The 15,882-nt window shown below is 48.5% G+C and overlaps 1 protein-coding gene across 3 annotated transcripts in view; it reads left to right on the top strand.

The window, feature by feature from the left end:
* MID2 (midline 2) overlaps positions 1 to 15,882 on the top strand; it is a 329,458-nt gene that overhangs the window by 29,771 nt on the left and 283,805 nt on the right. The window contains exon 2 of one of the 3 annotated variants that reach the window (XM_037908993.2): positions 2,108 to 2,249. The exons of the other annotated variants lie outside the window; for them this stretch is intronic. The gene's annotated coding sequence lies outside the window, so the exon portion shown is untranslated. The remainder of the gene's footprint in view (positions 1 to 2,107; positions 2,250 to 15,882) is intronic. 3 annotated transcript variants of the gene reach the window in all.

Raw genomic sequence — 15,882 nt, forward strand, 5'->3', positions numbered from 1 at the left:
TTAAACAGGGCTTGGCTAGCTGGTTATCTTCCATGAAGAGCTCAAGGCTTTGGTATGCATTCCCTCTCCCCTGTGGTTTGCAGACCTCCCAGGTGCGCAGCTTGGGCTGCTGACCAGTTTGAGGGGGTTGGAGCCTGGTGCAGTGGGGATGCTTTGCTCTGGGTTTTGTTGACTGGCTGTTCATTGAACAGGGAAGAGATCGGAGGCTGATGTTTCCTGGTTTGTGGTTTAGTAATTGCTAGAGTGCTCAGGGCCGGAATGGATGCTTCCCTAATTAGAAATCAAAGGAGGCAAATGAGAAATAATGATGCGCTTGCACCCCTGCTGAATTCTGAGGATCAGGCAAGAGATGCTCTGCCCCCTTTTATGGTCCTGCATTCCACAGGCCTATTCAGGAAGCAGAAGGTGAAGATTTTCACAGCTGGTGTGTACAGCTGTGGGAGCTGCAGCTATCAAAGCCCTCCAGGCACTGGGGGTGGGGGTGACCTACTCAGGCAGTGAGTGGCTACAGAGGTGCTTTTAGGCCATTTCGATTGCAGAAAAATACATGTTGCTTTTTCTGCACACATGACACAAATCAGCTAAGCAATGGTAAGCAGGGGTTAAAACCCTACGCGCGCGCACACGCAGCATATTGCACTAAACAAGCCGTAGACATTGGATTCTGTTGGAGATTCAAATAGACACAGGCTCCTTGGCTCTCTCAGCATTGCCTGTGGGGGGAGGGTGCAAATTCTGTGGGGCCAGGGAAGCGTGTTATCCTTTATTTGTGTAGTGTGGAGTATTTATGGGTGCTACTAGAAACTGTAAAAGTGGCAGAGAGTCCTATGGCACCTTATAGACTAACAGATGTATTGGAGCATAAGCTTTCGTGGGTGAATACCCACTTCGTCGGATGCATGTAGTGGAAATTTCCAGAGGCAGGTATAAATATGCAAGCAAGAATCAGGCTAGGGATAACAAGGTTAGTTCAGTCAGGGAGGATGAGGCCCTCTTCTAACAGCTGAGGTGTGAACACTGAGTTGAGGAGAAACTGCTTTTGTAGCTGGCGAGCCATTCACAGTCTTTGTTTAATCCTGAGCTGATGGTGTCAGATTTGCAAATGAACTAAAGTTCAGCAGTTTCTCTTTGAAGTCTGGTCCTGAAGTTTTTTTGCTGCAGGATGGCTACCTTTAAATCTGCTCTTGTCTGTCCAGGGAGGTTGAGTATTCTCCTACAGGTTTTTGTATATTGCCATTCCTAATATCTGATTTGTGTCCATTTATTTATTCACCAGCAACTACACACCGCACCATAGTAACTCTAACTCAGGAACCAATCCATGCAACAAACCTTGATGCCAACTCTGCCCACATAGCTACACCAGCGACACCATCACAAGACCTAACCAGATCAGCCACACCATCACTGGTTCATTCACCTGCACGTCCACCAATGTAATATACGCCATCATGTGCCAGCAATGCCCCTCTGCTATGTACATCGGCCAAACTGCACAGTCCCTACGTAAAAGGATAAATGGACACAAATCAGATATTAGGAATGGATATTAGGATATTAGGAATGGACAAATTGGAGAGAGTCCAGGGGAGGGCAATGAAAATGATTAGGGGGCTGGGGCACATGACTTATGAAGAGAGGCTGAGGGAACTGGGCATAGGGAACTCTTCTCTTCAGAAGAGACGAGTGAGGGGGATTTGACAGCAGCCTTCAACTACCTGAAGCGGGGTTCCAAAGGGGATGGAGCTCGGCTGTTCTCAGTGGTGGCAGATGACCGAACAAGAAGCAATGGTCTCAAGTTGCAGTGGGGGAGGTGTAGGTTGGATATTAGGAAACACTATTTCACTAGGAGGGTGGTGAAGCACTGGAACGAGTTACCTAGGGAGGTGGTGGAATCTCCGTCCTTAGAGGTTTTTAAGGCCCGGCTTGACAAAACCCTGGCTGGGATGATTTAGTTGGTGTTGGTCCTGCTTTGAGCAGGGGGTGGACTAGATGACCTCCTGAGGTCTCTTCCAACCCTAATCTTCTATGATTCCAGAAATCCCTGGCTGACAGGTCGCCCTTTGGGGGTCATTGCTGTTTGGGTGATTTTTTTTGGTTTTTTTAGAGCAGCCCTGCACTGCTCAGATTGCCCCAGGATTGAGGTGCTGCAGATGGCTCCTCTGCGGTTTCTGCAGCTCGGCTGCATCCAGTGGACTGATCTGAAGGTTGAGCCCTTACCATGCAATCACCATCACCAAGAACCTCAGGTACAGGTAACCTCTGTCACGTAGCATTCTGTTCTCTGTTTGCTAAGGACTGCTGCTCATGGATGCTAGCGCCTTTGGACAGTTTACAGGTTTCTGTAAAATCTAACAAGTGCACTGTAAACCTACCACTCACGGCCATCACAAAGGGTGGCTTGGCTTCAGATTCTTGCAGAACAGGGCTGGCTATATAGCTCACCAGTTTTCTAAGTGACATATCTGGTGTATGGTGCATTAGGGAGCCTGCTTAAAAAAACCCCCATAGTTTTTGCTCCCAAGTACATCCTAATCCAATCAGACTAAGCAAATAGAATAATAGCAGCTGATGGTTAAACATTAGGCAACATCTGTTATTGGCATGATCCTTCCCCACTGCAAATTTTCCAACCCAGAGGACTATGACTCTTCATTTCACACTGGGTGAGTAGGAGATCGCTGCAGAGGGAAAGGTTTCATTTCACTGTCAGGAGAAATACCTTAATCAATTGATTAAATAGTATTAGCTGTTTAGACTGATAGGAAATGCTTAACTCTGGTACAATGGAAGGAGAAAGGACTGCAGAGCATTGTGGACTGAGAGAATTCTGGGCGAGGCACAAATATAGAGAGTATAACTTCTAGGTCATGACCTTTGATGGGGTGACAGGTATTCTGCATATGGAGAAGCCTAAAAATGTTGCTGTGTTGTTAGACGGCAGCGATGCACACAGAGCTGCTCAGTAAAGCAGAGATGTTATCTGGAAAGAACAAAACAAAACAAGCCACTTGTCCTGTTCTGTCAGAGACTTGTCCTTCTCTGTCAGTCATTCTGGGAAACTAAAGCGCACATGGCTCTCTACTTGCAGTGGAAAAAATAAGAGCAACTGCTACAGAGTGCAGGTTGCAAGGCAGCTTGCCTGGTGGCCCAGGGATGGATGTGTACACTGGGGCGAGTGTCCCTAGGCGCTCTGACTGCAGGGGCAGCACTGGGAAGCCAGAGCTGAAGAATCAAAGTAGCAGAGATAGGATTAATAGGACGTGTGATATCAGAACGGCCTGGTCCCACCCTCCTATTGAGGAAACTGGTGTTATGATCTCAGGGGGCCAAGGTAATATGGAAGGAGGGACACCCCCGTGAGTTGGCACCTTGTTATGGAAGAGGTAGAGCCCGGTCTTTGATCATGCGTGGAGGGGGTATCTCCAGCGCCTGGAGCCATGGTTGTGAGTGGTACACGCGCTGTGCCAGTAGTTGGTTTTATCATTAGGAACGCGGATGGTGGTTGCTCACCTACGGGCAGCACAGTGTCACATCTTGCAAGGCACCGAGACAGATTGCCAGACAGGTGTGGCAAGGGAGGAGCCCGGCCCTCCTCGCATGGATAGGGAGGTGTAAGAGACAGGTCCTGGAAGCTATGTTTAGATTGCTAGGAAAGAGAGGGCTCTGTGGCAGCTTTCCCTGGAATGCCTCCAGTTCCACACACATGGCCAGCAAGACCAGAGGGCATCTCAGAGCCCAGGTGAGGGTGACTGAAAGGAGGGTTTTACGTCAGGCAGTGGGGAACTTTTGGGGGAGCGCAGAGTCCATTTGGAAGGGGAACAGGGTTCCACACTTACCCAAAGGAGAGCCAGACAGCTGATGTGCCCAGCTAACATGGTTTTGGGGGGTTATTTATTCTAGTGGGAGGGGATAAGGAGCATTCATGTTGGAGAAAGATCTCTGCTAGGGATGTTTATAACACAAAGGTCTCTCCGTAGCTGGGAAAGGACAGAACAGAAATGATAGATAAACTGGGGCAGGGACAGATTGAGATCAGAGGTAAATTCTGAATAGGATTAAGGTGTTAGCTAAAGAAACTAAATGAAAAATACACATGGCCAAAAATATAACAGTAAAAGTCTATAGAGCAACACAAGAAGCTAATGTCTCAAAATGGGTGAACTCAAATGCCGGGCAATGGAAAAGGAGCCTGAGATGATGGGGATCACTGAGACCTGGTGGAATGACAAAGATCCATGGGATAGTGAGGACAGCAAATCAGTGTGCTAAACCTGGCTCTGAATTACCCACCAAGGACAGCTGAGATCCTAGAGGTGGGAGGGCATCATTTACCTGGAAGCTTTCATAGACTCTAATGAACTAGAACTTCTAAGTGGAGAGAGCCATACTGAGAAATAGGTAACAGTTTGTATCCAGAGTCACCAGAATACAAAGGTACTACCAGAGTTATATTGCTGACCTCTTGATCATGGAAAGGATGCTGAGTACCTAGTGCTGAGAGAGTTTAAAGAGGCAACTAAGTCTAATAAAACAGCAATAATAGGTGGCGGCTCACATGTTAAGTGGCCAGATGTCACAATCAGACATGATTTAGGCCTGGTCTACACTACGAGTTTGTCGAATTTAGCAGCATTAAATCGAATTAACCCTGCACCCGTCCACATAACAAAGCCATTTTTGTCGACATAAAGGGCTCTTAAAATAGATTTCTGTACTCCTCCCCGATGAGGGGATTAGCACTGAAATCTACACCGCCATTTCGAACTAGGGTTAGTGTGGACGCAATTTGATGGTATTGGCCTCCGGGAGCTATCCCACAGTGCACCATTGTGACTGCTCTGGACAGCACTCTGAACTTGGATGCACTGGCCAGGTGTACAGGAAAAGCCCCGGGAACTTTTGAATCTCATTTCCTGTTTCGCCCGGCGAGCTCATCAGCACAGGTGACCATGCAGTTCCAGAATCAAAAAAGAACTCCAGCATGGACTGAACGGGAGGTCCTGGATCTGACAGCTGTATGGGGAGACAAATCCGTGCTATCAGAACTACGTTCCAAAAGACAAAATGCTAAAACATTTCAAAAAATCTCCAAGGACATGATGGACAGAGGTTACAGCAGGGACACAACACAGTGCTGTGTGAAACTTAAGGAGCTCAGACAAGTGAACCAGAAAACCGAAGAATCAAACGGACACTGCAGGACAGAGCCCCAGACATGCCGCTTCTATGCTGAGCTGCATACAATTCTAGGGGGAGCCACCACCACTACCCCAGCACTGTCCGTGGACTCCGACGATGGGGTACTCTCTGCCGTGCCTGAGGATTTTGCGGATGGGGAAGATGAGGAGGAGGAGGACGAGCTTGAGGAGAGCACACAGCACACCGTTCTCCCCAACAGCCAGGATCTTTTTATCACCCTGACTGAAATACCCTCCCAACCCAAACAAGCAGGAGAAGGGACCTATGGTGAGTGTACCTTTTTAAATATAATACATGGTTTAAAAGCAAGCGTGTTTAATGATTAATTTGCCCTGGCATTCACGGCCAGTACAGCTACTGGAAAAGTTTGTTAACTTGTCTGGGGATGGAGCGGAAATCCTCCAGGGACATCTCCATAAAGCTCTCCTGGAGGTACTCTCAAAGCCTTTGCAAACGGTTTCTGGGGAGAGCAGCCTTATTCTCTCCTCCATGGTAGGACACTTTACCACGCCATGCTAGCGTAACCCTTCTGCCTGTCAGAGTTGGCAGCAACAAGGCAAGGGCCGGGTTCAGTATCTAGGGGTTCTATTCCAATAACACAATGCAAAACTGGCTCGAGTCCCCACCCAGTGACCTGGGACAAATATATATCACCCCCGCTGGGTGCCTCCAAGAGGCAATACTTCCCCTCTCGCAAGCACAGAGCCTGAGTGTAGCAAAAAGCCTTTTAATAGCAGAGAGAAACAATGTGGATTTATGTTTGGGAAACACCACCAACAGGATTCATAACACAACCCATGAGCCAAAACCCACCCCAAGCAAATTGGGGTCTGTCCTTTCCCTTCGGTTCTTGAGTCCAGCAACCCAAAAGTCTCTGTCCCTGGTCAGGGCAGCTCCAGAGTTCGAAAGTTTACCTCCCAACATGGGTGGAGATGGGGTGGGGGGGTTAAGGGGCACCTTACATGGTCCAAAGCTGATTGCCCCACCTCTCCATGAGGCTCTGCTCTGCCAGCTGTCCCGCAGACTGCTCCGCAATATATCTTCAGGCTCCCCCACTACTTAACACAACACTCAGTGATTTCAGCTTGTAGTAGGGGAACCTCAGTGCTGGTGCACCATTAGCCCAAAGTGAATTCAGCTCAGCAGCCTGTAAACTAGACTCCTAATGGAATCAAAATTAGCTCTGATATTCCACAGTGGAGAGAGGAGGAAGTGCAATTAGCATGTAGGGCCCTTACCGCGGGGCCCATGCCACCAAGTATTAATACCTGTCCCCAGCCTCTCTCCCTTCACTGGGTTTTGGAGCCCATGACCCTTGCCTAGCGAGTGCTGCTTAGTTGATGGTGAGTCCCTCCATCATAACAAAAGGCCAAGTACAGTTCACTGTCCTTGATTCACATAATCAGGATAACAGTTTATTCCTGCCCCAATAACAGAGAAACTGGGGCTCCTACAGCAGCCAAAGTGACCATCTAGGCAGGGTGGGTGTGCCTATGCAAATGAGATCAGCCCCTGAAGTTCTTTTCCACAACCCACCATGACTCGCCACCAGATGTCAGGGTAGAGCTCATCCTGACTCTGCTTACATCCTCCCCCCAGCCGAGAATTTGTTGTCCCGACGAATCATACTCCCTATTATACCATTCACTGGTTCCCTCCAAAGGGCCTCAGAAAGCCCACTTCAGCTTTCACAAGCCTGTGTGCTAAGTGTATTGGCTCCTCACTAGTCACCCCAGGTGCCTCATAAGTTAACCGTTTTATTGGTCTTATTACCCTGTCTCATCTATTGAGAATTTCTGTTGCAGGGGTAGGCAGGACATCTTCTTGGGCGACGGATGGAGAGGTTTCCTTTGAGGATCCCTCGGCTACTGGCATAGGCCCCTGCATCTCCGGTTCTGACCGTGGAAGGTCCAGTGTGACTAGGGCTCCCTCCCCCTGGATGTCTCCACTGTCCAATAACCTGTGTGCATCATCACAGGGGGGTCCCATCGGTGGCACAGGGGTGCCAGTAACAGGCCTGAATGCCTCTGCCATGGGGTTTAGGGCAGAGGAGGGGGAGCTCTCTCTTGGTTCAGCTGATCGAGACTGAAATCTTGTCTCCATTCCAGGATACACCATGGTTGTGTCTTCCTCCTCAGACTCACTCTCGGATGTGCTGAATTGGGGTAGGTTAGCTGCAGGGGGCCCGCTGTCCGTGTTGGATGGCGGCTTTGGTCTAGCACTTCTGTTCTGCCCGGCTGCCCTGTCGTGGCCCATCTCATAAGGGGTGCTTACCAATTCCCCCACAGGGAGCAAAAGGTTTCTATGCACTGTCTTCATTTGCCCTGGACCGTCTTCAGGTTTGATCTTGTAGACCGGCAGATGTCTCAGCTTTTCCATCACCAGGTAAGGTATTGCCTTCCATCTGTCAGCTATCTTGTGTTTGCCAGCAATACCCAAATTTCTCAGCAGGACTCTGTCCCCCGGCTGGAGCTCCTGCGAATGCACTCTAGCATCATATTGATGTTTGTTGCGGTCTGCGTTCTTCCAAGCCGCAGAGGTAGCTAAGTGATAAGCATCCCGCAGCTTTTCTCTTAGTCAGGATACATATTGCTGATGAATTTCATAGCTATCTCCATCCTCTGATACACCAAAGCACAAGTCTATGGGTAATCTTGGTTCTCGCCCAAACATCAAGAGATATGGGGTGACTTCTGTGGCATCGTTCTTTGTGGCATTGTAGGCATGCACCAGAAATGTGACATGCTGGCTCCAGGTTGCCTTCTGCTCTGGTCGCAAAGTTCTCAACATATCTAATAGGGTTCGGTTGAACCTCTCTGTCTGAGGATCACCTTGGGGGGGATAAGGCGTTGTCCTAGACTTTTTAATTCCTGCTATCTTCAGCACCTCCTTCAGAAGGTGACTCTCAAAATCCCGCCCCTGATCAGCGTGTATCCGAGCTGGGAATCCATAGACTGAGAAATATTTGTCCCACAATACTCGAGCGACAGTGGTGGCCCTCTGATCACATGTGGGATATGCCTGCGCATACCGTGTAAAATGGTCAGTCACTACTAGAATTTTCCCAACATTCCTCTTGTCTACCTCTGAAGACAAGAAATCAATGCATACCAGTTCCAAAGGTTTGTTGCTGGTGATGTTCTTGAGATATACAGCCCTCGTGGGCAGAGTTTTCCTTTGAACACATCGAGCGCAAGTCTCACATTTCCTGCGAACATCTTCAGCCATCCGGGGCCAATAGAACCTACTACGAATAAGTTCCAGGGTCCTCTCCATCCCTAAATGTCCAAAATTATCATGCAGGGCCCTCATGGCCAGGGCTCTGTACTCTTTTGGCAGCACTAGTTGTGCTCTTTGCTTTGGTAAAGGGTCGGTGGTCATTCGGTGTAGCACTCCCTGAATCAGTTTTAGTTTGGTCCATTCTCTCAATAGTAGTTTACCCTCCGGGTTAGGTGGGACAACCGCAGCTGGGCTTTGCCCCTCCCTTTTGGCAAGTAGTGTATCATGAATGTCAATATCTTGCAGCTGGGCTTCTTGCCAGTCAGCCGCATTGAGCATTCCAGCTTGTGGGTGGGATAGCGAGTTTCACTATCAGACAGTTCTCGGCTGGAAAGGCTACAGGTTTATGTTTGCCTTCCACTTCCTGGTACAGGACTGCTCCCAGACCCTCCAAACTGGCATCAGTATGCAGGATAAATGGTTTGCTTGGGTCAGCAAAGACTAGGACTGGAGCATGAGTTAGGCAAGTAATGATTTCTCGAAAAGCCCTTTCAGATCTCTTATCCCACCGTGGCCCAAATGGTTCGGAGGGGCCATAGTATCTCTGCACAGCAGGCTTTGGGGACCTTCCCTTATTCTTGGTCTTAGATTTGTTCTTGCTGGACTGATGTCCCCTGGTAAGATCATTCAGAGGCTTTACAATCGTAGCATAGTTTTTCACAAATCTGCGGTAGTAGCCACTAAATCCAAGAAAGGTCTTGAGTTCTCTGTAGTTACTTGGACATGGCCATGTAGTGAGTGCTTCTATTTTATCGGGATCAGTACTCACACCCTCTTGGGACATGATGTGACCCACATACTTCACTGAGGTTCTGCAGAACTGGCATTTGTCAATTGAAAGCTTCAGACCATAATCCTCCAACCTATCAAGCACTTTAAGAAGTCTTTCTTCATGCTCCTCTAAGGTTCTTCCAAACACAATCAGGTCATCCAAATAAACTAACACTTGCAGTAAATTCATGTCTCCCACAACTTTCTCCATGAGACGTTGAAAGGTGGCAGGTGCTTCAGAAATCCCTTGGGGCATGCGTTCGAACTGATAAAACCTTAATGGGCAGATGAAGGCTGTCTTCTTCTTATCTTCTTCTCCCAGAGGGATCTGGTAGTATCCACTTTGAAGATCCAACACAGGGAACCACTGGCTTCCCAGCAAACAGTCTAAGGCATCTTGGACTCGAGGCATAGTGTACCGCTGTTTAGGGTGCGGTAGTCAATACGCATCCGGATTTTCCCATTCTTTTTACGGACCACCACAATGGGTGAGGCATATGGGCTGCGGGACTCTGTAGTGATGCCATTCACAGCCAGCTCCTGAAGATGATGTCGCACATCTTCCATCTCAGAGAGAGCAATCTTCCTAGATCTCTCCCTGAAAGGTCAAGAGTCATGTAGTCTGATATTGTGCTCTACTCCTTTTGCACATCCCACTCATGCAGCGAGAATACCTTGGATCTTTCACAAAGTTTCTTCCTCAGGCGATCTTTCCACTCCTCGGACACTGGTGAATCTCCAAAGTCAAACTTTGCTGGGTCTATTGTCGGAACTTGAGTTTCACACTGGGGTTTTACAATCAGCTCAGGCTCAAAGAGGTCCGCTATCTTTTGTCCTTGCTTCACAACAACATCACAACTCGTTTCATTAGCAATCAGTATAGTCACCCTTTCCTGGGCTTCAGCAGGTAGGGTTATGACTCCACTGGGGACCAGCACTCCTTCAGGGAGCTCTCCTCCCATCGGCTGCTCTATCATTGCTAACGTCCCTTTACAGCCTTTCAGCCAGGTACTCATGACAAGCACTTCTTGCTCCGTCCTTGCAGGTACTACTAAGGGGGTCGTGCCCGCATACTTCAGTGCCCCAATCGGTAGCTCAGATGTGTCCCTTTTAGCGCTCTCAATTTTCCTATGGGCTTCAGCACAAAGCGTATGGATCATCAGGGTATTCAGGTACTGGTCCCCAGCCCGCCTTCTGCAGTAATCCGCGAGTACCTTGAAGAGACTGGAGTTGGTCCCTATCAGCACAGACACATCAGAGGTCCCTTTAGGGTCAGGGCATATTAAGGTAGCTGTGTCTACCTCTTCTCTTACCCCAGAAACCTCCTCTGGGAATTCCAGGTGCACTATGACATACCCTTGGTAGGGGCATTCATCCATGCTGAGGCCACACAGGCCAAGGCCAGTCAGTGGCTGTATAGGCAGGTGTCTAAGCATCTGTTGGTAGAATGACTGAAATATAATAGTCACTTGAGATCCAGTGTCAAGCACTGCTTTACACTCCACCCCTTCAATCCTCACTGTGACCTCTGCTTGAGGCCCTATCAGTCCTGTGGGGATACCAGCTGGACAGTCTTTTCTGGGGGAATCTTCAAATCCTGCAGGCCTGGGGGGTCCCCGTCCCCAGACCCTCTGGCAGCTACCGAATCTCTCCCAACTGATCCTCAGCTTTCCATACACCAAGGAGGGGTTTTCTTCTTTACGGCACTTGGCAGCACTGTGTCCATCCTGACCACATCGGTAGCAGAAGAATTGACCTTTCCCCCTTCGCCTGGGTGGGATGGTGGCTCTAAATGTGGGCTTCTCAATCGCCACAGTTTGAGGCTTCTTATTCCTGGAAGTCTTAACTCAGTCAACGGTGCTTTGCAGCTCAGCTATCTGTTCCGTCAGGACCTGCGTTTGTTGGGCAAGTTCGTCTCTGATGCTCACCATCAGTACACTGGCCGTTTGCAGTGGTGTCGTGCTGGCTGGCTCCGATGTTTGGGCTTCCCAAAACTCACTGGCAGCCTGCCTTTCTTCCTCCTCTCTGACCTCTTTTATCAGCTGGGAGTAACTTGGGGGATGTTCCTGTCGTTCTCTTAGCTGGAGATGAAGTAGAATCGGGTTCTGGTACTGAGTTCCTCTTACGATTTGAGCCAGTCTGGTCTGATCCATCTACTCAGCAGTCACTGCTCCCCTCATGACAGCTCTCTGAAGCAGTCTTTCCAGTCTCTGTATGTAGGCTGAAGCCTTCTCGCCCTTTTGCTGTCGGGAATTAAGGAACTTACAGTAGCTGTCTTCAGGGCCCTCTACGCTCCCAAAGGTGTGTTCAAGGGCCTCTAGGCAGTCCCTCACACTGACCCTAAGGTCAATGAGCTTCAGGGTGCGAATAACATCTAATGGTTGGCCACCAAGGCTCTTTATGAGACATCTTCACTTTTCTGCATCTGGTACGGCCCACTCTTGCAGAATTTCAGTGGTATGCTATAACCAGGGCTCAAACTCCTCCTCCCCAGCAAATAACCTTAACTTACGACAAGAGTTTGACACAGCATGGGACAGCACAACCTTTTCCAATGTTTGCCCCAGAGCTTTTGTCCAATCATCAGCCGAGGCTGCAGCATCTGAGCTAGAAGCTGTTGAGCCGGGGCCCAACAAACCTGACATTATTAGCCATTATACAGACAGTAATTTCCTCAAAATATAAGCACAAACAAAACAAAATATTTGTTTCCCAATGTCGTGGATCACTCAACAGGTGCTTGCGAGGGGTACTGACCCAGGGATCCCGGACGAGCCCCCAAAAATGTCAGGGTAGAGCTCATCCTGACTCTGCTTACACTAGTAGCAAGTAATCTGGTATCACTGCATGACAAAGCCTGGCAGCGTATGGTCCTGGTGTTTGCTGGCGTTCAAGCAACATCCGTTCTTTATCTCTCTGTGTTATACTCAGGAGAGTGATATCGTTCATGGTAACCTGGTTGAAATATGGGAATTTAATTAAGGGGACATTCAGAGGTGGCCTTTCCTACTGGGCTGTTTGCCTGTGGCTGAAAAGAAATCCTACCCGCAGTTAGCCAAGCGGTGGGGGGGTAGGAGAGGGGGTTTGGCACTGAGCTGTTTGCATTTGGCTAGGAGTGATCTTCCGTGATACCAGCCATGTGGTGGGGGGAGGGGTAAAGCGATCATCGCAGAGAATTGGATGGTGGGGGGTTAGTTTGGTTTCTTCTGCTGCACGTTAACACGAAAACCACAGCTCTAAATGGCCAACTCAACAGGCTTTGCTTGGTATGGGAAAGGAGGGCGCTGCTGTTATGAAGGTTGCAGAAGCCGAAAGACTATGGCTTACCGTGGCTGCTTGCAAGCCGAATTCTATTGCCCGGCACTGTGTGTGTGATCTCTAACACCAGAGCCATAGGCACTCAATATAAGATGCAAAATGCGAACGTGTACTGAAATCACATGTACTATGTAATGTGAATAGTGTTGTTCACTGTGAAAGAGTATAGCCATTGTTCTATAAAATGTATCTTTTTAAAGATTTCACTCGCTATTTTTCCTCCCGCAGCTGCAAATGTTTCAAGCCTCCCTCCTCCGTCCCAAAGGCGATCTCAGATAAGGCGGCGAAAAAAACGCACGTGCGATGAAATGTTCTCTGAGCTCATGCAGTCGTCTGGCACTGACAGAGCTCAGCAGAATGTGTGGAGGGACGCAGTAGCACAGTACAGGAAAGCAGCCAATGAACGTGAGGACAGGAGGGATGATCGAGATGAGAGGTGGCAGCAGGAAGATCAGAGGAGGCATGATGCAATGCTGGGGCTACTGTGGGATCAAACGGACATGCTCCGGCATCTGGTGGAGGTTCAGGAACGGCAGCAGGATCACAGACTGCCGCTGCAGCCCCTGTGTAACCGCCTGCCCTCCCTCCTCCCCAAGTTCCATAGCCTCCTCACCCAGACGCCCAAGAGTGCGGGGGGGAGGCTCCGGGCACCCAACCACTCCACCCTAGTGGACAGCCCAAGCAACAGAAGGTTGTCATTCAACAAGTTTTGAAGTGGCCTTTTCCTTCCCTCCTACCCTCCTCCCACACCCCACCCGGGCTACCTTGTGAGTTATCTCCCTATTTTTATAATCAATTAATAAAGAATACTTGGTATTTAAACGATAGTGACTTTCTTTCCTTTGCAAGCAAGCTGTGATTGAAGGTGGGAGGGCGGGTGGCTTACAGGGAATTAGAGTCAACCAAGGGGGCGGGTTTTCATCAAGGAGAAACAAACAGAAGTGTCACACGGTACCCTGGGCAGTCATGAAACTGGTTTTCAAAGCTTTTCTGATGCGCAGCGCTTCCTGCTGTGCTCTTCTAATCACCCTGGTGTCTGACTGCACGTATTCAGCGGCTAGGCGATTTGCCGCAACCTCCCACCCTGCCATAAATGTCTCCCCCTTACTCTCACAGAGATTGTGGAGCACACAGAAGCAGTAATAACAGTGGGAATATTGGTTTCGCTGAGGTCTCAGTTAGGGAATCCCATTGCAGCAAAGCTATCTACTATGACCTGCACATTTCCCAGAGTCACTACCTTTGATAGCAGCAGCTCAATGATTGTGTTGGCTACTTGCATCACAGCAACCCCTGTAGTACATTTGCCCACTCCAAATTGATTCCCGACTGACAGGTAGCTGTCAGGCGTTGCAAGCTTCCACAGGGCTATTGCCACTCGCTTCTCAACTGTGACTGCTCTCATCTTGGTATTCCTGTGCTTCAGGGCAGGGGAAAGCAAGTCACAAAGTTCCATAGAAGTGCCCTTATGCATGTGAAAGTTTCGGAGCCATTGGGAATCATCCCAAACCTGCAACGCTATGTGGTCCCACCAGTCTGTGCTTGTTTCCTGGGCCCAGAATTGGTGTTCCATGGCATGAGCCTGCCCCATTAATACCAGGATCTCCAAATTGCCGGGGACCACAGTTTTAGAGAAATCTGTGTCCATGTCCTCATCACTCTCATCACCGTGCTGCCGTCACCTCCTGGCCTGGTTTTTCAGGTTCTGCATAAACTGCACGATAATGTGTGAGGTGTTTACAATGGTCATAACTGCTGCGGTGAGCTGAACAGGCTCCATGCTTGCCGTACTATGGTGTCTGCTCAGGCAATCCAGGGAAAAGGGCGCGAAAGGATTGTCTGCCATTGCTTTCATGGAGGGAAGGTTGACTGACGACATTTACCCATAACGACCCGCGACAAATTTTTGGCCCCATCAGGCACTGGGAGCTCAGCCCAGAATTCCAGTGGGCAGCGGGGACTGTGGGAACTGTGGGATAGCTACCCACAGTGCACCGCTTGGAATGTCGACGCTTGCCACGGTATTGTGGACGCACACCACCGAATTAATGTGCTTAGTGTGGATGCATGCACTTGACTTTACACAATCTGTTCCCAAAAATAGACTTCAGTAAAATCGGAGTAATTTCATAGTGTAGACAAGGTTAGAGAGAAGCAGTTTCTTGACACCTTGAGTGATTGTTTCCTGCAACAGCTAGTTTTACAGCACATAAGGAGAGAGCTATCTGAAGACAGCTAGCTAGAGACATAATTAAAACAACCCAAAATAACACTAGCAGCAGCCAAGGACCAAGAGTTCCTTTCAGAGTCTCGGAAGAGGTAAGGCTGTGAGAGAGTGGCTGGGTCTGCTAGACAACCAGAGAGTAAAGGAAGAAATTAAGGAAGAAGATGTTGCAGAGAAGCTAAATTATTTCTTTCCATTTATCAAGAGGATGTTGGGGAAGATAAAGATGAGCTATGGCAGAAAGTGAGGTACTTTCTGGAACAAATCGCTAAATTAAACAGCAGCAGATCATCAGGTCCTGTGACTGCTGCCAACTGTTCTGGAGGAATTCAGAACTGAAGTGATTGAGCGCTAAAAGATCACGTAATCTCTCATTAAAGTCAGCTGCTCCACAGGAGTAAAACCTCGTTGACTCTATCTTTAATTTTAAAAAAAGGTAGAAAGAGGGATTTGGGGAATTTACAGACCAGTAAGGGCTTTTTTTAGTGCCAAGAAAATTAGTTGAGAAAATAATTAAAAACTAGAGTGAGAAAATACTTAGCGGAATGTGGCAGATTAGGGACACCCAAACATCATTTCTGTATAGGAAAACTAGGCCTGTCTAGTCTACAAGGATTCTGTGAGCATTTCAACAAAATTACAGTGGAGAACTGGCTGAGATAATTTATTTGGACTTTTAAAATCCTTTGTCAAAGTCCACGAGTTATTAAGGAAACTAGGTAGCCATGGGATTAAAGTTTTTTGTCATGAATTAGAAATTAATTTAGGGCTAATCTATATTACTGTGCTACATCGGCACAGGTATGCTGACAGGAGAGAGCTCTCCCATAGGCGTAATGACTCCACCTCAACGAGAGGCAGAAGCTGCCGACATAGCGTGCTGTAGATACTGCTTTAACTCTATGTAACTTACGTCACTCAGGGAGGTGGCTTTTTCGTACTCCGAGTGACATAACTTACATCAACTTAAGCGGTAGTTGTAGACAAGCCCTAAGAGACAAAACAAGAGCAAGATTGTGTGCACATGTATGCATGCACAAATACACATGGACGCGCGCACACACAAATTTCAACATTGCCAAAGGTTT

Source organism: Chelonia mydas, chromosome 9, assembly GCF_015237465.2.
Source record: "Chelonia mydas isolate rCheMyd1 chromosome 9, rCheMyd1.pri.v2, whole genome shotgun sequence".
Lineage (NCBI taxonomy): Eukaryota > Metazoa > Chordata > Testudines > Cheloniidae > Chelonia > Chelonia mydas.